General features: G+C 40.2%; 1 protein-coding gene across 23 annotated transcripts in view; it reads right to left on the bottom strand.

Annotated features, from left to right (window-relative positions):
• The window catches only part of LOC144755528 (polymeric immunoglobulin receptor-like), a 348962-nt gene that overhangs the window by 267425 nt on the left and 59154 nt on the right, over positions 1-22383 (bottom strand). For 5 of the 23 annotated variants that reach the window (XM_078644549.1, XM_078644557.1, XM_078644553.1 and 2 more), the window contains exon 2: positions 18192-18305. The exons of the other annotated variants lie outside the window; for them this stretch is intronic. The gene's annotated coding sequence lies outside the window, so the exon portion shown is untranslated. The remainder of the gene's footprint in view (positions 1-18191; positions 18306-22383) is intronic. 23 annotated transcript variants of the gene reach the window in all.

Genomic DNA, 22383 nt, shown 5'->3' with positions numbered 1-22383 from the left:
ACTATTTTTTCTGCACTTGACTTTGCATGATTGTTCTTTTTATTCTTCTTTTTCTTTTTCATTGCAGACACACTAAAACTATTTTTCTCTTTGTGCACACTAGTCTTAGGGCCAGACGTAGGAGCCATTTACCGACCGGTAACGTCCGATTTCGGTAACGGCCGATTTCGGCCGTTACCGACCGGTAAATGGGTTTTCGGTATGTAGGGGCACTTTTTTACAGAATCGGTAAATGTACCGATTCGGTAAATTTACCGATTCTGTAAAATACTGAATCGGTATTTTTACCGATTCGGTAAATCTCAGATGTAGGTGGGACTCTTCAGAGTCCCAAAGGCCCTACATATTCAGTATTTTACCACCCAATCCAATTGGGTGTTAAAATACCGAATTCAGGTGTGCATGCACATGTGTGCATGCACACCTATGCCATGTGACAGACAGACATGCCCTTAGGGCATGTCTGTGTGCCACATGGCGCACATGTCAATTTTCGGGGTGCCAGAGGGTGTCAAAGTGACACCCCCTGCACCCTTGCTAAAATCGGTATTTACCGATTCTGTAATTACAGAATCGGTATTTCCCATTGATTCCTATGGGCTTCACAGCCCATAGGAATCAATAGGAAATACCGATTTGGTATTTACCGAATCGGTAAATACCGAATATTACCGATTCGGTAATTCCACATCTGGAATTACCTACATCTCCCCCCCTCTATTTTACCACTTCTTAAATACCGAATCGGTAAAATTCGGTATTTAAGAAGTGGTAAAATAGATTTACCTACATCTAGCCCCAAGTCTTTAATATTTTCCTCAGAAAAGTGTTCCTTCTCTTACCAGGACTTTTTTTTCTTTTTGTTAACACATGGTTCTTCATGTAAATCTTGTGGATGACTTCTCTTCAAATAAACACCTTTCTTTTGTTGTTTCCTCTTTTGACATTTCGTAGGCATGATACAGTTTTTTTTGGTATTGATAAACAGAATCTATTATAAAAAAAATATATAACATTACAAATATAAATATATGAAATATTCTATAATATTACTTATAAGAACAGAGGGAGGATTATGAGGACAAATGTGGGACTATGAAAATAAAAGTACTTACAACAAGAGAGGAAGGAGTATGAAACAAGGGAAATATAATGAAAAAGGGGAGTATAAACAGACACTGCAATATAACGGGATAAAGGAACTATGAATAAAATAGAAAGTATGAATAGGTAAGGGAGAGTATGAACAGAAAGATGGAAATATGAGGACGGAAGATAGAGTATAAGAAAAAAAAGAGAGTTAGAGGACAGAGGGGGCACTATAAGAAGAGAGAGAAAGACTCTAAAGAAAAAGAAGGAATATGTGAAAAGACGCGTAACTATAAGAACAAAAACGGAATACTAGCAAAGGACAGTGTGTATAAGGACAGAGAGAACAGTACCAGAAGAGAGCACGGACAATGTGAGGAAAAGTGGACCATAAGGAAAAAAGGGGTGTATAAGAACAGAGGATACAGTCTCAGGAGAAAAAAAGGACTATAAACAGGTGGAGGACTATGAAGAGTGAAAAGTGTATTACGAAAGAGGCAGAAGTATGACAAGAGAAACAAAAATAAAGACAGACGTCAGTATGAAAAGACGTAGAATATGAGGAAAGTGCTGCAGAGTGTATGCAGGGAGTCAAAGAGGAGTAAGAGAAGAGAGCAAACAATATGAACAGATTCAAGAAGTATATAAAATAGAAAAGAAATATGAAGAAAAAGGAAAGTATGAACACAAATAGAAGGAGTATAGGACAAAACGAAATGTTAGCAAAACTCCGTGGTATGAGGAGACATGGAGAAGTAAGAGAAGAGAGAGAACAATATGAAAAGAGGGGGGAGTATAAGAACAGGAGGGAAAATGAGGAAAGACAATATGAAAAGATGGCAATATTAGTAGAGAGTGCAAAGTATAAGAAAAGAGAGGAGAAATGTGAGTACAGAGAGAAGAGTATTAGAAGAAAAAGACAAGTATGATAAAAAATTAGGGAGTATCTGCAGAGAACAGCGACAATAAGAAGAAACAGAGAATATAAGAACAGAAGAGTATATATGGAGAAAGAGGAAGGAATGTAAAAAGTCACAGAGACAAAAATGTGGAGAAAAGACAAATATAAACGAAGACTGACCGTATAAAGAGAGAGGGAGTACTATGAGAAGACAGTAAGAACTATGAAAACAGTGGTGAATATAAAGACAAGAGAGAATATAAAGAGGAGGACAAATATGCAAAAACAGGAGCAAGTATGAAAAAAAAGTATAAAAAGAGAGCAGAGTATAAGAAAAAGAACATAGTATAATGAGAGAGGAAGGAGTAAGACGAGAGAGGAGGGAGTATGACAAGGGAGTGTAGAAAATATGAAAAAAGGGGCGAATTCAGGGGCATATTATCAAGGACCGGTGTTAAAATTATCGCCGTTTTATTAGCAGGAAACTGCCGATAAAACGGCGATAATGGGCTTGATAATACGCCCTTGTTAATTCCCATAGAAGCCCATGTTAACATCAGAACATGGGCTTCTATGGGAAGTAACAAGGGCGCATTATCAAGGCCATTATCTCCGTTTCATCTGCAGTTTCCTGCCGATAAAACGGCGATAATTTTAACACCGGTCCTTGATAATATGCCCCATTATTCCTTAATGTACACACATGCACAGTGTGATATTAGACAAAAAAAATGAGCCCATGCATTTTACTATTTACTACTGAAAAACATTTAAGTGACTATACATATTCCATGTATATAATTACTACATTTCAGTGAACAACACTGACTCATTTTCCAAATACATATGTAATTTGCTACATTATTTCTGCCACTATTAAATCAAAAAAACGAACACAATAAAACAACAAAGACGCACAAGGGGCTTATAAATAGACCCAGACTATATACAGAGGGAGAGAAACAAGAAAGAGGACAGAACAGGGAGTATCAAGAAAAAAATGAAATATGAAGAGAAAGGGAAGAAAATGAGGAGACAGAAGGAATAAGAGGAGAAACAGGAAAATATAAAGACAAAGAAGGGCAATATGACCACAGAGCACAATATAAGAAAAAGACAGTAGTACCGAGAGAGAGGAAGGAGTAAGAGGAGAGAGAGGGGAGTATAAAAACTGAGGCTGGAAATTATGGAAAAAGGGACAAATATAAGGTCATATTATCAAGAAAGGGCGACACAATATTGCCGCTTTTATCGGCACGAAACTGCCGCTAAAGCGGCGATAATGGGCTTGATAATATGGCCTTGTGAATTCCAATAGAAGCCCAGGATAACACCATAACCTGGACTTCTATGGGAATTCACAAGGCATATTATCAAGCCCATTATCGCCGCTTTAGCGTCACTTTCCTGCCGATAAAAGCGGCGGTAATGTTTTGCCCTTTCTTGATAATATGGCCCATAATTCCTTAATGTACACAGACGCACATTAAACAAACAAAACATAACAGCATGCATTATAGCAAAACACATTTACTACTATAAAACGTTGTACAAGGGACGAATATAAGGGCATATAATCAAGACAGGCGATAAAATTATCGCCGCTTTATTGGCAGAACACTGCCGATAAAGCGGCGATAATGGGCTTGATAATATGCTCTATGGAATGCCAATCAAAGCCCATGTTAGATGCCTCTGGAAGTTGTACCTGTGTTGGGAAGCTGGAAACCAAGCTTTTAAAGACTTTCTGCAAGTTTTGTCGCATCGCTCGCTTGCGGAGCGCATCCCTGTCAGTGCGGGGAAAATCCCACCGCTACGAAGTCCGAGATCGTCGCAGCGCCTTTTGCCGCTGCCAGAGTCGCCGCACCCTTCGTTTGTGGGACGCACCAGACCGGTGAGAGAAGATTACCATCGCTGCGATTGTCGTCACAGAGCCTGTCCTCGCTTGGTGAGATCGTCACACCGCTTGCTTGCGGACCGCATCACGTCGCTGCGAGTGTCGTCGCAGTTCCATCGCATCAAGGAGATGCGAGAGGAAGATTACCGCTGGTCCACGCATCATCGCCCCGGACATCGTCGCAGCCCCAAAGATCATCGCATTGTGCCTTTGCAAGCTTCCTCACTACGGAACCTCCGCACCAGAATCCATACAAGGTATCGCATCCCTCCCCATACAGACTGGAGTCACGCCTGCTACATCCAGCGGGGCTGTCGCATCGCCTCCCCGGGGTCTCAGGAGTGACGCATCGCTTGTTTTCCATCGCACCAGTTTCTGTTTTGGAACTTTGTCACATCCAAAGGTACTGTTGGCTAAACGTAACGCAACTGTGAACTTTTCACACAACGGTGGATTATTTTATTGCAACTTTAGGAACTCTTTTGCAACCATATTCTTGAACTTTGTATGTTGGATTTTTGTTGTTTTGGTCTTGTGTAGTTTAGATTAAATACCTTTATTTTTCTAAACTGTTGTGGAGTCAGTTTGTGGTGTTTTCACTGTGTTACTGTGAGTGTTGGTACAAATACTTTACATATTGCCTTTGATAAGCCTTGACTGCTCATGCCACGCTACCAAGGGGTGAGCAGGGGTTATCTAAAGAGTGTATTCTCCTTACCCTGACTAGAAGCAAGGGTCCCTATTTGGACAGTGGTACCTACCTCTGCCAACTAGAGACCCCCATTTCTAACAACTGTGATATGCAATCAGCTCCAATAGGTCATCTGCACCTCTCGAAGCAAAGATGGTCGCCATCCAATTCAGCAATTCGAAAGAACAGACATGGTAACCGTAATCTTCTCCAATCAGGAGCATGTCAGAGCAACTTGCATGATATTCGATGATAATGTGCTGCAAGAGGCGCTCCGCATAAGCTCATGTACTCCATCTCCCCCTTATTACATTATTAAACGCATCCATCAAGCATGTTTCTCCCAAACAGTCCTGGTTAGGAGCCAACTATGGTCACAGCAACAGTTCATAGTCCAGGGGACCGCGTGAAGTAGTAGAGAGGCAGACAAGCAGGTCGCATTCAAAAGGTCACGAAAGACGGAAGAGCATTGGTTGCAGGCAGGTGAAATACACATAGCGGAAATTCAGCCTATTGCTGATGCCAAAAATTGCCAATGGCAAGCATTCAAAAAGTTGCAGCATCCATTCAAAGGACAGCTGAAATTGACGTGGATGAGGTTGAAGCACAGGACGGGCAGCCATTTCGTGGTTGAAGCTGAAGAAAGAGCACTGCGCAAACCGGCAAGAGCAGCAAAGGGAACCCGCCAAATGCACTAGCAAAATTAGAATGAATAAAATCCAGTATTACTATAAAAATTGTCTGAAAAGAGATAACAAGATGGAAGTCGGCTAGTTTAAAAAAAATGGTAGGCCTTCGGTTTCAGAGTGATTGAATATTTGGCGTATGAATTGGGCAAAATGTAGTGGTATATTGGTATAGAGCAGTGAGTCAATGTCACTTGGTGGTTTAGCCACCTGCTATTTAAAGGTCTCATGAGCTGATGTGAGAGCCACTTGTTGTTGAAACTCTACCGCTTTGAGTTAGTGTTCACTATTAAAATCTGTTTTCAAAGTAGGAATGGAAGGCCAGGCCAAACTATCTGCAAACCTATGTGGGGAGGACAGAAGAAATTGGTGCAACAATTAACACGTTGTGAAAGAGTTGGTATGTACGGAACTCCTGCTTGTAGGCCAAGGCACTTGCAGTTATTTGGAATAAGATAACTGTTTTTAAAAAGCACAGTGAGCGTGGGAATAACATCAGCTACTGGAGGTTGTTTAAAAAACAGTATAAATAACACAGAAAGTTACAATCTCCATTTAATTTAACATGTGTACAACCTAAGGAATATTGATAGGAACAAAGAGTGTGGTTCTCTGTTAGGAAAACGTACTGCTCTTCATTCTGACAGCAGAATGCAATACCAAGAAATCCAATTCATGAATAAAAGTAGTTTCAAGGTAGTTAAATGTAGGGCTGGGGTAATGTTTTATGCAATCAAGGAGTCAGTGCTCCAGAGACATTCAATCAATCAGACATTACCAACACAATTATGCAATCCCCCCATTTCTATTCTTCCATCGATTCCCTCAGGTACTACCCTTGCACTCCCACAATGACCCAGAAATTATTCTCGAAGTCATCTTTTTACTGAGGCAGTTTCCATGCAGTGTTGTAAACAGGTAGGAATGATCTTTTCACTGATATAGTCAATGTAAATATAAATGTGTAGTATTTATATAGCGCACTTCTACCCGGAGGCCTCGTAGCGCTGTATTCATACCGCTGTGGAACCCATCCTGGCTTTCCTGTGAAATGTCCACTCCTGGGCACCCCCAAGGTGAAGCCAGGCATCCAAGCGCTGCTGGGGCCGTTGTGGAGATTATGGGCTCGATGTAGGTAATTCATATTTACCACTTCTTAAATACCGAATCATACCGATTCGGTATTTAAGAAGTGGTAAATATGAAGGGGGGAGATGTAGGTATTTCCAGATGTGGAAATACCGAATCGTTAAGATTCGGTATTTACCGAACCTGGAAATACCGAATCGGTATTTCCTATTGATTCCTATGGGCTGTGAAGCCCATAGGAATCAATGGGCAATACCGATTCTGTAATTACAGAATCGGTAAATACCGATTTTAGCAAGGGTGCAGGGGGTGTCACTTTGACACCCTCTGGCACCCCAAAAATAGGCATGTGCGCCATGTGGCAGACAGACATGCCCTAAGGGCATGTCTGTCTGTCACATGGCTAGGTGTGCATGCACACATGTGCATGCACACCTGAATTCGGTATTTTAACACCCAATTGGATTGGGTGTTAAAATACTGAATTTATAGGGCCTTTGGGACTCTGAAGAGTCCCACCTACATATGGATTTACAGAATCGGTATATTTACCGATTCGGTAAAATACCGAAGTGGTAAATTTACCGATTCTGTAAATTCAGAACCACCTACATCTCAAAAGCCAAATACCGGTCGGTAACGGCCGAATTCGGCCATTACCGACCGGTATTTGGCTACCTACATCTGGCCCTAAGCAAGCTATTGCCGAGAGTCACAGAGTGGGACCCATGATTAGACTAGACACCGAGGTGAGAATTAAAAGGTCCGGGGAAATTGAGTCCAAGAGCCGCAAAAGCAGGAATTGAACCCTGGTCCCGGGGCAGACTTCTGCATCAGGGTCTGCCGCTCTAACCATTGAGCCATGCTTCACCACATAGTCACTTAGGCGGTAGCCATGCACTCATAGAATCAAGTAGGCCCTACTACCACACAAATTAAATCAATCATGGAATAATTATGCAGTCAAGTTCAAAGATGCTTTATTCGGTTTGTAAAAAAAATACAACCATATAGCAGCATACACACAAGAGAATTTTTAACACCATACTAAATTAAACTATCTCAAAAATAATCTTACATAATAGCACTCATGATAAAAACATTTTAACAATATTAAAAATGCATAGTCATAAGATCAACAAATTTGGCAAAAGAACTTAACAATCCTACGATCTTTGGTTATGTGCAAATATACAATTTAAAGTGCTAAGTATTATCTCGAGATTAGTATATGTGCAAATTAACAATTCTAAAGTGTATATCCAAATAGCAGCACCTAAACTGACTATTGGCTTAAAATAATAATGAATAAACTGCAGGTAATAAGATAATCCTACACAAGAAAATATTGGTAGCAGCAATTAGTCCAACAACAATATATGTGCAAAATGCAATTATGTGATTCAGCAGCATCGAATTCAAAGTGCACTGTAGTTTTGTGCAAAAATACAAATACGTAGTTCAGCAGCATCAAGTTTAAAGTGCATAGTACAATTAACAACTAACAAAATTCATACAATAATTGATTTTCTTGCAGAGATACATTTTAAAATATAAGTAGCCACATAAAAGCATACATCTGAGGACTCTAGATTAAATACTAGTGACATTGCTGTTTGTAGATGATGCGTATTATATTTTAAAAAGATGGGTTTCAAGTAATATTTCCTTAAAAAAGTATAAAAAGTACAAGATAGTATAAAGTGACATGTGCTCTGCTTTGATTTACCATCACATGGGCATACACAAGTTCCAGGTTTTTTGGGCACAGGAAAAGCCACAAGATGATGCGCAATTCCTAGGCGAAGACGGGTTAAAACAAAACGGTGGGATGGAATACTAACTGTTACAAGATAAGTTTGAAAGCCAACATTAATATTATGTCGTTGGTAAAAAATGAATGTGCTCTGTTTAGTATATTTTTCCAGCCTGGTCTCTTCAGCATATTTCATAAACGAGACCTTCAACTCCCGTTTTGATAAAATAGGGTCCATTGTTAAATCATTATAAATGTCCAGTCCATATACAGTTTTATACCAATAATGTATATGCTTCAGCCAAGGAATGTTCGATCGGCAATCAAGTTTAATACAATCTGTTATTACGTCCTGTGTGAACCTGGTTTCCTCCTTTACCCATATTGAGCGCCACAGGGATAGAGGACGAAGGGCAATTAGATCACTGATGTAGTACATATCTAATTCCTTGTGTATTAACTCTGTTGAAGCCATAACTGGAGCACAAATTAATCTTTTTAAAAAAGCATTCTCCCTCACCTGGATAGATTTAGTACACTGTGCATCATACCCCCATACTCCAGCCCCGTAGATAGCAGAGGAGATGCATCTAGCGTTAAAAAGGGTTAACATTTCACGAATTCTGCGATCCCCTAGTTTCGCTGCGAATCTAAAAATACAGTTTGTAAATGACACTATTTTGAAAAGGACACTATTTTGTTCATTTGTCCATTTCCCATTACCCGAAAAATTGATTCCTAAATAGCAAAAACTATTAACAGATTCTAATTTCTCTCCATCTAAGAAAAAAGGTTTGTGTTTTCTAGGTTTCTTACCACAAACCATGGTGACGGTCTTCCCTTTGTTAATTTTCAAATTCCTGTTCTTAATAAAAATTTGAAATTGGTCAATTAGTTGTTGTAGACCATTCTGTGTCCTAGAAAGGAGGACCGTATCGTCCGCATATAAAAGGACAGGGACGGGGTTACCATTTATAGTTGGAGCATCTGCATTAGTCAGTTTGAGAAACGTATCCACATGATTAATAAAAAGTGAAAATAATAAAGGAGCTAACACGCATCCTTGACGGATGCCTCGCTTGACTTCAAATAAAGGGGTACACTCTCCATCTATTCCAAACCTTACTTTGCATGATAGATTACTATACAGGCGAGCTAGCAGATGGATAATTTCAGTAGTAATTATGCAGTCATTCAATGAGCGAGGGAGAACTTTTACGCTCAAGCATTCACTCAGGCACTATGTATGCAGAGATGAATTTGTTGAAGTACAATCTATGAACTTATCTGTTCAATGATGTATAATGGAAGCATTTGTCCAATTCTTCTGGCAATACACTGGGACTCATGGGAACTGTGAGGGAGTACTGTTAAAGTCATTTTTTCACTACACGAGTATGCATGTATTTATGTAATCTGCAACACAGTTTAGTTATGCTCAGAGAATGACTTACAGTAGAACAAAAGAGGTTATGCAATCACTCAATAACGCCTCACCTGCCTTTCACACTTTTAAAAGTAATTAAGCACAGATGGATGTATCAAATAATATTAAAAAATATGTTGAAAATTTTTTTCTTAATTTTGTTTTCATTTGTAAATTTCAACAAATACAAGTTTCAATGCTACATGAGTGTAGTGTGGATTGTTGAAAGAACTATATGGTCTTGTGTCTGAGGTACTTGGATGAATTGGGGTCCAAAATCGGTTCGGGGAACGTAAAGGAAATGGCCCAAGTTTGCAGATTGTTGCTTGTCAGAAAATACTTGGGGTGGGGGCAGTTTTAGAAGAGACATGTTTTATTAATTTCAGGGAGATAGAAAAAAAAGAAATTTTGCCAGTACACTTGGTGCACGGGTTTGCTCGCACTTGTGAAGCACACGTGAATATAACTGAAGGTAGTTGTCAGGCTTCCTGCTTGTGGTGAATCTGTGCATATTACAGGGCTGGTAGATGGAGAGTCTGGCCCACCTCCTGCCCCTTCCTAATGCTTTCTGTCATCCAGTTTGGAAGGTAACAAAGGTCCATCTGTGTTGAAATACCACTTAGACCCTCACTAGGCTGGTGGTGGCATCTGAACAGCATAGAAAAGTACCAATCAGTTTCAACGGTATACATAAAAGCTGCACACTGTTGCAAGTTACATACCGCTATATGTATCAAGCTATTTAGCATTCGCAAAGGCCAAAATTCTGCGAATTTCGGCCTTTGCGAATGCTAATTAGACAAATGGAATGTATCAAACTAGTTTGATGCAAAATAAGGAATAGCAAAATTTGCTAATCCTTATTTTGCGATTGCACTTAAGGAATTGCAAATTTTGCGATTCCTTAAATGCAATGTATCAAACAAATAAAATGCAAAAAATGCCATTAAGGATTAGCAAATTACCACCAACTTCTAGTTGGTGGTAATTTGCGAATTCTTATCAAAAATCTTTTTTGATAAAAACCAAAGGTGCCATATGACGCCCATACATGCCCTTAGGGCATGTATGTGCGCCATATGCCCCCAAATGTCTTTTTCAGGGGTGCAGCAGGGTGTTCTTGAGACACCCCTGCACCCTTGGAAACATCCCTAATTTGCGATCAGCAAATTGCTAATTGCAAATTGCACTTTCATTCCTATGGGCCTCCTGGCCCATGGAAATGAAGGGGTAATTTGCGATTGACAATTTGCTAATCTCAAATTAAGGAATGCTAAGGAATCGCTATTGGAAAGCGATTTTGTACATACATACCGTTTTGCATTTCCTAAATAGCGATTCCTTAAAATTCGCTATTTAGGAAATGCAAAATGGTTTGTTGATACATATAGCGGATAGTGACTTATTGTTTATTGCTCTAGTGTTTGTTTTAACATTTTGACTTTGCTGAGGTATGTCTATGCTTCTACATGTATTTTCACATGTGTTATGCATCGGAAGATCCAATACACATAAAACACAAGTATACATCTATTTATATGTTTCTTTAACGTATGATGCCACTAGGAAAAGGCACAAAGGTATGCATGCATGCTATCAGTAATATGGTGAGACTTTGTGATTTGGAAAGGGTTTCTGCTTTGTATTTGGGTAGGCACAGCACTGTTAGTATTTGCTGAGTAATGAAGGTGCAAAAGAGAAATGAGGTCACAGACATGCTGGCAAAGGGATTAGTGATTATCATGGTTCGTATGATTTTTTGGGAAGGTATAGCTGAAGTGGGCTGTATTATTTAAGTGTCTTCGTGAAAAGAGGAATGCAGTCTCTGACAAGGAGGAGACTGCATGGTGTTCTGAGTGAGGTACAGTGTTTAATTAAGATCCAAAATCGGCCTGGTCAATGTAAGAGAAATGGCCACGTTTGTGCTATTTTGGAAAACCCAGGGGTGAGGGGGCTTCTTTACAAGAGATGTGTTTTATGAATGTCTAGAAGATAAAAAAGAAATGGAAATGTTCCATGCACATTTTGTAAAGGAATTTCTTCACACTGGTGAAGTACATGTGAATATTAGTGAAGGTAATTTTCAGGCTCTCTCCATATGGTGAGTGTATTAGAGGGCCTGCAGAAGAAGAGTTTGGGAGTTACACTTTCTTTGACTCCCCTCACCATTTTCTCTGCCAAAGGTTCCTCCCTCTCCTCTTTCTGAAAGGAAAGTAACAGAGGCCCATCTACCATGAAAAATAGCACTTAGACCTTCAATGGGCTGTTGGTGGAATCTGTACAGCATAGAAAAGTTGCAAATGGTTTGCACCACACCTGGGACCTCGTAGACTACAGAAACTCTCCTTCCTCCGACTCTTACTTAACCAGTCTCTGGAAATCTGGAACGGATATTGGTGTCTTCACCACGTTATCAGACAGTGTAATACATATCGACCGAGGCACACTTGTCTTCAGGTCGGGTCTTAAGCCCTGAGGAGTCGCAGTAAACTGTTCCCACGCGACGAAACACGTGTCGGCTGGCTTTTGGAACCAATAAATCTACATCTGATTCCTTAAACATACAGTTTTGGATTTTAATTGTCTTAACCAAGCTCTATAATTTGAATCTTGCTGTAATTTTGCCTACTATATGGGTATATTGTATTTTGTGTGTGCGAGGGCTTTGTAGTTATTTATTGTTCTGTAGGTTGGAAGTCTAACCCACATTCGAACGGTTAAGGGGTCTTATCCGCTCGCCCTTCCGCATCACAACCCTAACATTATTGCTTCATAAACTCACGTTTACACTGGGTAGTGCGCCCATTCTATTCTGATCAGGTGCTGCACTAGCGCAGGTCGCGCTGCTAGTGCGCTGCGTTATTTTAACTTGACCGTTAGTGTATTTTGGTTCGCTTTATTTGATTTTTTCCCTGTTTTTATCTTACCGCTCTGACTGGGCACCTGTCCCCTTACTCGCATTTAATTTGTGGAACACGCACCGCCATTCGGCGGGTCCGGGTCCCGGGGCTGGATTCCTGTGGGCGCCATCTTAGATTGGGTGAGTGACATCTTTCGCGGGCGCCATCTTGGAGCGTCCCGACGCTCGAGGTGCTCATTGAGACACCTATTTAAGGCAGACTCGTGCATTTTCCTGTCTGATCAGGTGCTGTACTAGCGCAGGTCACGCTGCTAGTGCGCTGCGTTATTTTAACTTGACCGTTAGTATATTTTGGTTCGCTTTATTTGATTTTTTCCCTGTTTTTATCTTACCGCTCTGACTGGGCACCTGTCCCCTTACTCGCATTTAATTTGTGGAACACGCACCGCCATTCGGCGGGTCCGGGTCCCGGGGCTGGATTCCTGTGGGCGCCATCTTAGATTGGGTGAGTGACATCTTTCGCGGGTGCCATCTTGGAGCGTCCCGACGCTCGAGGTGCTCATTGAGACGCCTATTTAAGGCGGACTCGTGCATTTTCCTGTCTGATCAGGTGCTGTACTAGCGCAGGTCGCGCTGCTAGTGCGCTGCGTTATTTTAACTTGACCGTTAGTGTATTTTGGTTTGCTTTATTTGATTTTTTCCCTGTTTTTATCTTACCGCTCTGACTGGGCACCTGTCCCCTTACTCGCATTTAATTTGTGGAACACGCACCACCATTCGGCGGGTCCGGGTCCCGGGGCTGGATTCCTGTGGGCGCCATCTTAGATTGGGTGAGTGACATCTTTCGCGGGCGCCATCTTGGAGCGTCCCGACGCTCGAGGTGCTCATTGAGACGCCTATTTAAAGTCGTCCTCTTCCACGCAGCGGGAACGCGCAGTGGGACGCCGTCGCGTAGCCGGAGTCGTGCCAGAGTCCTGCCCGTCTGCGCTCGTCCGCGTCGAGGTAGCGGGTGCGGGCTAGGGACTCTGGCCACTATCCATCATATCACCATGCATAATACTACAATTATCAGGTATAATCGCGCTGATCTCCTTGCTATTAGAGACGGGCTTTCGGCGTGTGGTCATGATTCGGTGTTCCCACTCCTGGGGCCTTATGACTGTATCTGTGGTAGTTTTTCTCTGGATACCCCCCTCGGGGTGCGTTCTGTTGGAAGGACTGCCCTAAGTACTCGTACTGATAGCACTGAGCGAGTACTCAGTATTTGGAGCCTGAATGTGAGATCATTGGTCAAGCACCATCAGTCTCTACGTGACATGATCGATAGGGAGTCTCCTGACCTTATCTTTCTCACCGAGACTTGGCTTCAAGATGCTGACACTGCTATAATAAATCTGGCATTTCCTTCCACCTATACAGTGTTTACTCTGAACCGCACGTCTAGGGGAGGTGGCATAGCTATGGCGACAAAATCTTGCTTTCCGGCTGATTGGAAAGCTCTTGATCTACCGATGTGCGAGAGCGCCTCTTTTAAGGTCAATTTCAGTCATCAGTTCACTTTCAGTGGCCTGCTTATTTACCGTCCTCCAGGGAATGACACTGTCTTCAAGGCCGCCCTTGCTGATGTGGTTAGTTCGTTAGCTCCTAGATGTGCTAACTTTAACATCGTTGGCGACCTAAATATACATCTCGACCAGGCGTCATCCTCACCCATCAGTTCTCTGCTAGCGGACCTTGAAGCCATGCAACTGAACCAACTAGTTACCTCCCCCACCCATATAGGAGGTCATATTCTTGACCCCTTCTTCACCACTCTGGTTCGGGCTAGGGCATCTGACCCGATGGTGGCAGGTTGGACCGATCATCTGTTGGTTAAAGTGTCATTCCCTTTAGACGACCCACAATTTAAACCTGCGGACAGACTGATCCTTAAAAGAAACTGGCGTAAGCTCAAACTGGAGGAGTTTGTTAAGATCTTGGAGGCCCAGCCCTTGGGCAATTTGCCGAATGTGGAACAGGGATATGAGCAGTTTTGTAACTGGGTCCTAACCGCCCTTGACTCTCTTATACCAATGCGCTGGTCGAAATGTCACGCCAAAACGCGCAGCCCATGGTATAACGATACTCTTGCCGAGCTCAAGAGAACATGCCGACAAGCTGAGAGGGCTTGGAGGAAATCCTTTGACTCCACGTTAAAATCGTTGTATTTTGCCCAGCTTAAGATCTACCACAGGGCAATCTGCCAAACCCGGGCCGCATACTATGCTTCTGAGTTTCTTAGTAGCCCTAACCCATCTAAATTAATTTTTAAGGTTCTCAAAGACCTGATGGGAAAACGGGCAACCTCGCTTGAAATCTGCACAGACTCTCACTGTGAAAGTTTGGCATCCTTTTTCGTGGAGAAGGTGCAGATAATCTACAGAGGATTTATGTCATCTGTGCCCGGGGTTGAGCCTAGTGGTGTGAGGACTACGGTCCACGAAACTCTCTCCTCTCTGCCTGCTATGTCTGTCGAGGTTTTTGATACTCTCAGCCTCAAAATTAAATCTGGCTCTCCCTTAGATCCGCTGAAGCCAGAGCTATTCACTCTTCTCCCGCCCCTTTGCCGTGAGCCTATATTGGAATTGATTAATCTCTCACTCACTGAGGGCGTGGTTCCTTCCCCTTGGAAGCAAGCAGTGGTCAGTCCCATTCTGAAGAAGCCTAATCTTGATCCCCTGTTACCTGAGAATTATCGTCCCATCTCCCTCCTGCCCTGGACCGCCAAGGTCACTGAGGCACACGTGAATTCCATCTTGTCTGCCCACCTCTCCCGTAATAATATTCTAGACGAGAGTCAGAATGGTTTTCGAGCACAACACAGCACCGAAACCGCTCTGCTCTTTATGACTGAGCATCTGCGTTCGGTGCTGGATGCGGGGCAGACAGCGGCGCTCCTCTTGTTAGACCTGAGCACCGCGTTTGAAACGGTGTCTCATGACATTCTGATGCGGCGTCTGGAGGAAGTAGGAATTGAGGGGACGGCTCTCCATTGGTTTCGCTCCTTCCTTTCGGACCGGTTTTTTAAAGTGGCCATTCCACCTGGTCAGTCCTCTTTCCATTCTTTGGAATTGGGAGTCCCTCAGGTCTCTGCGCTGAGCCCCACTTTGTTTAACTTATATGTGAAACCGCTGCCTGCAGTCGTTAGACAGAGTGGCTTAACCATGACATCGTATGCCGACGACACGCAGCTGGCGGTGACACTCAGTGGGGACCCTGAGGTGACTGCTCCCAGATTCCGTGCAGGACTTATAGCCGTGGCCAATTGGATGCGCATTAACTGTTTATAGCTAAATGCCAAAAAAACCGAGGTCCTGATTTTAGGGAAGCAGGCGGAACTCTGGGGAGATCAGTGGTGGCCTCCAGAACTGGGGGTGACTCCCATCCCAGCTGCCGAAGTTAAGAACTTGGGGGTTTGGCTGGATTCTACACTCTCCTTTACCAGCCACACAAAGAAGATTGCAGCTACCTGTTATGGTATTCTGCGAGGACTGAGACCAGTCCTCAAATTCTTCGACCCCCCTACTCGGCAACTGGTGGTCCAAGCCTCCATTCTTTCTCGGCTGGACTATGGGAGTGCACTGCTGCTTGGAGTGAATCAGGTGGAGGCTACTTGGCTGCAAAGGGTGCAGAATGCCGCAGCGCGGGCCATTGTTGGCCTTCCGAGACATTGTTCTGTCTCCGCAGTCTTGACCTCTCTTCACTGGCTGCCGGTTAGACAGAGAATTAAATTCAAGGCCCTCTGTTTAACATTTAAGATCTTGAAACTCTCCTCTCCTCCAGCCCTTGTGGGTCTTGTTTCCCCCTATGTTCCCACGCGGGCTCTCAGGTCGGAATCTTTATATCTGGCGACTAAGACCAGGTTCAAACTGAGTAGGATGGGTGGTCGCTCTTTTCGAGTTCTGGCGGCAGGATTGTGGAATTCTCTTCCTGTCCATATTCGTGCCCTGAACAGCCTGACTCTTTTCAGACGTGCCATAAAAACTCATCTGTTCGTTACGACTGACTGATCCCCTGTCTTTCCAGCTTCGATCTGTTGTGTTGTGGCACTTGATCAGGCGCCAGGACGCCCCTTCGCTGGGGCAGCTGTGCGCCTAATAAAAGTTATTAACATAACATAACATAACATTCTGAAGTCCTAAAAACCCCAACTGCTGTGTCTAAAACATGTAAACTGCCACCCACAGATTTACAAAGAGGTCTGAAAGGAAGAGTTGTATACTTACCTTTAGATTTTAAGACAAATATTAAAACTGTTGTTGGAGACAAAGAGGAAAATGAGCCAGTAGTTATTCTAGTAAACAGTGTACCAAGAAAGAGTCAGAAAATATGGCAAGAGTTTGTAGATGTTAATAAACTTCAAAAGGCTATGTTAAATATTGTAGAGAACAATAGTTATTATAAAAGTGTAACAGTTGATGAACAGGTAATATGTTTAGAAGATGAATCAGAAATTTCAAGTGGTCAAAAAGAGAAAGTGGACAAGTCGATGAGGGAAGAAATTCATGAACATTACACAATATGTCCTCTACATTCAAAAGAAGTAATATGAAACAGCATTGAATTATATCAAATGAAAAAAGCAAAGGGAACTTCAATGAGTATATGGGTGGAAAACGTAAAAGCTTGTTGTTTTCACAGATGTTCCCCACTGGACAAGGTAAATGATTTGATGAGCGACCTGTGCAGATTCCAGTTTCAGAATATTGCTCAACAAGATTATACTCTGAAGATCTTAGATTTAGACAGTGCATTCCATAAATTTTTCACCTTTTGTTTGAAAATGATTTGTCTTCTTTTCCGTATGCAGTGTACCACATACTTAAAACGGGAGTTCATCAATCACTTGTTTCAGCCCAAAAGCTCATGGACAAACTTCAACGAACAGATAAAAATTTAGAAGCCCAGTTAATTAAATTAAATTGATGGCATTTCAACCTGAAAGCAATGAGTATTGGTTTTATCGTCATGGTGAACTTAAGTGTATGTTAAGAAACTTAGGTACACCAACATGGTTTGTAACACTTAGCTGCGCTGAGTATGCATGGGAAGATTTACTTGAATTTCTACGAGAAGCATATTACAATATAAAAAATATTGAAATGAAGACACCTGGAGAACTATGTTCATAGGATCCTGTAAATGTATGCAGGTATTTTATTCATAGGTTTCACATTATGATGTATGTTATCTGCAATAAAAATAATTGTCCTCTTGGAAAAGTTATAGATTTATTTTGTCAGAAAGAGTACCAAGCAAGAGGTGCTCCACATATATACATGCTATTATGGATAAGGAATGCTCCAACATTTGGAATGGATACTGCTGAAACAGTATTGTCTTTCATTGAACAGTATGCTACCTGTGAGATTCCAAGAGAAGGAGGAGAAAAAAGTTTTATGTTTCCAAAGTCAGCATTGTGGAATGTATTGTGGACAAAGATTCCCACATCCAGTAATTTCCAAAGGAAGACTACATTATTTTTTGTCTGCTGTAAGGCATACAATAAATCAGAAAAATCCAAACAATACTTACAACTTAAAAAGAACAGAACAGTCAAAGTATATTAACGCTACAATTCAGTTATTTTGAAAATGTGGAAAGCAAACATGGACATTCAATATGTTGCAGATTACTCAATTGCCGTTGCACGCTATGTTACATCATATATACAAAATCAGAAAAGACAGAGATTAAAAAAATATGGGAAGAAATTTCATAAGAGAAGAGCCTTAGGAAAAGATTGTACAGCTTTACCTTGAAAACGCTTTCCCACAGAGAAACTGGATCCTATGAATGTTTGGATCGCTTGTGCTCTTCCAATTTATATTCAAAGTCAAGAGGAATCATGTGGGTAAATTTAGGTCTTGCCTGCACACGAAATATTGTGTTGAAAATGTTAGAAGAATTTGAATACTTAGCAGTGAATGAACCAGAAAGTACGGAAATTTTTTTAAACTAATATGTTGGACACATACTATCCCAAAAGGAGTCCACATCTGGAAGAGCTATGTCTGTATGAAATACTTCAACATAACAGTATTAAATGAAATGTTACACCAAATATAAAACAAGGAAAATTTGCAGTAATTGGATGAGACGGTTGTTTAGTAAAACATGCCAAAGGAAATTTTATTAACCACAGAAAACTCAGTTGTGGAACTCCAGATAAGAGAGAATTTTTCTATTTAGCACTTCTGCAACTGTTCAAACCATGCGTAGCAAAACTGAATTACTTGGACATTTTGACTGCAATGATTATTCTTAATGCATGTAAACATAGCATTACATGTACAATTTTCCCTACCTATCTTCACATGTTAAATGATGAAATTGAACAAGAAAAGACTATTGCAGCTGAAATAGCTAACAACAGTTCTCAAAAAAGTCAAAGTTCTGGTTCACTTAGTCAAGATCCACTGGGACAACCAATAATCGAAAATGAAGCAGCAATAGCCATGAATGAAGTAAAAAATTGCAATGCAAAAAGCACAACTGGAGAATACTATGTTAGAAAACTTAGAAGAACAACAAAATATTGAATAGAAATAAATATATCTACAAGTTACAGAACTGATACAACATGGTTTGTTGCATGACAAAAAGACTGTCTATGATCATCATTTAAATATATTCTTATGTACATCAGTGGCCAAGCTGGAACAGGTAAAAGTTTTTTAATTAAAGTTTTGACCAGTTATCTCAAAAAAACGACAGATTCACATTTATGTTGTGTTGTAACAGCTCCAACTGGATTAGCAGCGCACAATAATAAAGGAATTACTTTACATAGATTACTTATGCTACCAGTTGAACATGATAATATATTTGAATATCAGAAGCTGTCTGGAGATGCTTGTTACAAAGTGTCAAGAGTGCTGAAGAAAATGTCACTTTTAATCATTGATGAGGTGAGCATGGTCTCATACTTAATGCTTGCCTTTGTACACTTGAGAATGCAACAGGTTTTAAAAACAGATTACAATATTCTATTTGGAGGAAAACATTTAATTGTATTTGGAGATCTATTACAACTAACTCTTGTAAAAGGACAACCAGTTTTAATACACTTGTGCTTGAAAACACTGGGAAATGTTTGGGAAGTAGTGGACATTTTAATATGTGGTTGCATTTTGAATATAAAGAACTTATAAAGAGTATGCAACAAGTAATGAAGATAATGGATATATTCTCAAAGATATCAGAATTGGTGTCCTAACGAAATAAGGTAAACAGGTTTTAGAAAGTCAGCTACTAAGGAACTTGTTTACAACTGAAAACACAGCAGCTGAAGTAATGTACAAGAAGATTGGAGAAAAGAAGTCTATAGTGTGCCTAATGCCTACACTGCAAGATTGTTTTACATTTAATCAAGAGCATTTGAAATTGGAAAAACAAGAAATAGTTCATATTGAAGCTATTGATAAAATAGAGCACCAGGGAGTGACCATTCTTCTTTCAGAGAAACTACAGACTAAATTGCACTCTTTGGAAAAGTCTGTAGCTAAAACTGCTGGCTTTAAAAAAAACTTCAGATGTATGTATAAACTGTCGGGTAATTTTATGGCATACTTTTAATGTAGAAGAAGGTTTAGTAAACAGAGCAAAGTGGAAAGTTGTGGATTTTGTAAAATATCAGAGCAGAGATGGAATTGAATTCTTGAAAATATACTTGTATTGATCATGCAACACTAGCTACTTGAATAAATATCAATAGATGTGTCACACACACTCCTCAACCGGACTCTCATAGATGTCCCTACCTTCATGATTGATCAGTTTCTGACACTCAAAAATACATATATTCCTGGATTTGCCTTCTCTGATGTAGTATTTTGTGGCAGAACGAGCGTAATGAATTATTCATAAGTGGATTTGCTACTGTTCACTTTATGCTTCATTTGGCCAGTGTGGATAAATGAATGTGAAATGCATTATGGACTTTGGGCCTAATGTGGTGAAATACATCTACTAAAGACTCTCCAAAGTTCAGAACATTGTATGTGCCTTTACGGCATTGAAAAGGGTCCATGCTGACAGAGTGATGCTTGAATTCTAGTGGACAGTATTTTAACTAATGGGAGAGAGGGAAGCCCTATAATAACAAGTGCCTCAAAGTGAATCCACATTATGGGCATTGAGAAAGACATACTTTTGTCTCAACACGTCTGCCCTTTGAACATAATAAAATTGTTACACTTATACAAACACCACTTCATTTATTCATATAGATAGTAACTCATTATTAGTGTGTTATAAAATCAGTATTACAAGTATACAGTTATTCATACAGTCACTCATACAACCACTGACTCTTATGTATACCTATTTATATACAACAACTGGCATATACACTGCCTTTTATTTTTCTAGTTTGTTGGACATGTACTATTCCGACATATATTTGCTCATCACCACACCCATAAATATATTCAGTCACCCAAACAACTGTTATAATATGTAGTCTTAACCTCATATATCTACTAAATCAACTATTCACACATCTTTCGGCTGTTACCCCCACCGAACCACACACACATTACCTCTCCCATAAAAATTAACTAATCAATAACTAATATAGACTTTCACATAGCTAGTAACCAACTGGTGCAGCAGTTTACACAACAACTGACAAAGTGATACAGATATTCACACAGTTTAGTCACTATCCAATATATTTAGTGAGAAACTATAAGTTTGTCAAGTAAACAGTCAATCACACTGCTACTAAATCCTCCACCCAGATAGTTATATATCCACTCATTCTTCAATGCAGATTGCTATATATATAATACATATTTAAATAACGAACCAAACCACATTCACTGGATGATGTCATCAGTGATGCCATTTGAGATGTCATCAGTGATGTCATCAGTTATATCACTGACCATGTCATGAATGATCTAATATGTGAAACCATCATCAGCAGTGGATTGCGGGCGCGCGAGTTATAGTTAGCACAACTAACTGTAACAGAGGAATTTTAGTACGAGTGAAATGTCTACCTAACTATAACACCCCTGAAACCTAAGGTTTTTTCAGTGAATTTCTAAGATTTTTTTAAATGCTAATTGCTAACTATAACATGTCTGAAAGCTATGGTTTTTTCAGTGAATTTCAAAGGTTTTTTAAATGCTAATTCCTAACTATAACAGGTCTGAAACCTATGTTTTTTTCAGTGAATCTCAAAGGATTTTTCAATGACAATTTTTAAATGTATTAATTGTTGTATTTATTTTTTGATAGTGATTTACTAAATTTTTTTAAACTACTTATTTTTAGATATTTTATTTTTTAAATTACATTATAATTACATTATACATTACTATACAAATTATACTTTCTCTGAATTAATTACTTTAGTTTAAATACTTTGCAAATATGCAATAGACGTTTAAGTGCAGTAGTTACAGTTGTTGCAATGGGCAACACAATTTCAAACACAATGCAACATTGAGATCAATGTGAATTTCTAGTTAAATGTAATTAGTTACTTTATGGATTACTTTTCTAACCACAGGACTGAATCCTAGATTCAGTCCTTGGACATCTCTTGTAAACAGTTGAGTAAAAGCGTTTTGGTTACAGTAGTGATTTTTAAGGAATATTATTGTATTTTAAAAGTTGACCTTTTTTCACATAGAATCACCAATGTTACCCTATTGAAGGAAATTCACTTAGCAGGTAAGTAGTGTTATCGTTACTTTTTCTTACTCAGTGGTGAATCCTGGATCCAGCACTGGTGCATCTCCTGTAAACAGTTGAAAGAATGCGTTTAAGTCATGCAGGCGATTTTTAAGGAATATTTTTGTTTTGTGAAAATAGATACTTTAAAACTTTTTTGATGAAAACCAAACAATAAATTCCTATGGAAGGAAATACAATAAGGAATGGGCAATTCAAGATATTTTATTCAGAGATAAAGGCTCGAGAATATCTGGCGTGG

The sequence above is a fragment of the Lissotriton helveticus genome, chromosome 5_1 (assembly GCF_964261635.1).
Source record: "Lissotriton helveticus chromosome 5_1, aLisHel1.1, whole genome shotgun sequence".
NCBI lineage: Eukaryota > Metazoa > Chordata > Amphibia > Caudata > Salamandridae > Lissotriton > Lissotriton helveticus.
Note: the sequence above shows the minus strand (reverse complement) of the source record. Positions and strands in the feature narration are given on the sequence as shown.